The sequence below is a fragment of the Thalassophryne amazonica genome, chromosome 19, assembly GCF_902500255.1.
Source record: "Thalassophryne amazonica chromosome 19, fThaAma1.1, whole genome shotgun sequence".
NCBI lineage: Eukaryota > Metazoa > Chordata > Actinopteri > Batrachoidiformes > Batrachoididae > Thalassophryne > Thalassophryne amazonica.
This window is the reverse complement of record NC_047121.1, coordinates 60,421,936-60,423,673: the sequence shown is the minus strand read 5'-3', so window position 1 is coordinate 60,423,673 and position 1,738 is coordinate 60,421,936.

Genomic DNA, 1,738 nt, shown 5'->3' with positions numbered 1-1,738 from the left:
AGGGAGTGGGAGCTTATCCCCACTACCACCCCCGGCTTAGCAACCTTGAAACCTGTATATATATATATATATATATATATATTATATATATATATATATATATATATATAATATATATATATATATATATATATATATATATATATTGGGACATGGAAGACATGGAAGACTCCATTAAATTTTAGAGGTGATCTGGATACGAATCTGGATTCTGGATCAAGTTTCACTTTATATAGGCTATGAAGAATTACTGTTAGCAAGATTACGTCAAAAGTACTGCACAGATTTTGACAAAACTTTCAACACAGATACATATATATATATTGGGACATGGAAGACTCCATTAAATTTTAGAGGTGATCTGGATCTGAATCCGGATTCTGGATCAAGTTTTTCACTTTATATTGATCACTGAAGAAGTCCATCAAATCTACTTCATGGATTCTCACCAGATTTGCACCACAGAATCAGGAATCCCTCGCGAGTGAGTAAGATTGTCCAGACTGTATTATAGAGCAGTAGGGCTGAGTGATATGCAAGTGAATGCAAGTGATACTCATCACTGGATACAAAGTCATTCCAGAGGTAACCAATTATCATGTGGAAAGACCGAGTACCAAAGACATCCAGTCATCACCTTTGGTCCCTAGCTGGCGTCCAAGTCTGACAACAATACAGCAAGACAGGTGGCACCAGGACCCAAAATACCTCAAGACTAAAGAGCCCATTGGACAATAACTAGTTTGTTCCTACCATCATTGTGGTTCTCTGCAATGGGGTCCTCTTTCTAAGCCTTCACAGCGTTTCTGCATGATTGTGGCAAAACTTGTATCCATATCACATCATTGTGTTATGAGTCAGTGGATTTATTGTCTGATTAGCCTTGTAAAATATTTTATAAGTGAAAGAGCACAGAATTCTATATTGCTAAAATATTATGAAACTGGCTTTCCCCCCCTACAGAGTGAGAAACCCTGTGAGTGGAATGTATGTGCTGAATGCTGTATTAAATGTGTGTTCTACAGGGTTATACAGATAGAGACGATCACCATTGTGCCCATAATAACAGTAAATGGCTACAGCGTTATGGCGGTAGTGATCACACTGTATGTTGTCGCTGAATGATTTAAATCTCCCATCATCCACTTTTCTCATGCTTCTCCATCCCTCCCTCCTTTGCTTCTCTATCTTTCAGCCTCATGAATACTGAGTAGCACATCAAATATTCATCGCAAACACACCCTCAACATGCCATGCATGAGGGTCTCACACACACAGTTGAACAAATGTTGCACGCACTTGCCCTAGCACTCTGTTACACACACTTCTGCAAACTTATACGTGCTGCACTCATTGACATGCTGCAAAAGAGAACGAGGGCGAGAGAAGCAGCTTAAATTGATCAGGCATAAAAGTTTAAGATTCCAGAACACGCAAACTTACCCAAACACGCTCGCTCACACGTGCACAGACGCTGCAGCTCCCAATTAGAGGTGGGCGATACCGGGAATTTTGGTATTGATCCGATACCAAGTAAATACAGGCCCAGTATCGCCAATATCGATACCGATACCGATACTTTTTCATATTTAAGCTTCATAGATCCAAAGGATCCAAAAGACCTAGGATAGAATTTCTCCAAACATTGTACATGACAACAAAATACTTTATTATCGCAATCAACATTTTTGTTTAAAAAAATATCACTCAACACAACTTAAAACAAAATCTCCTGAGG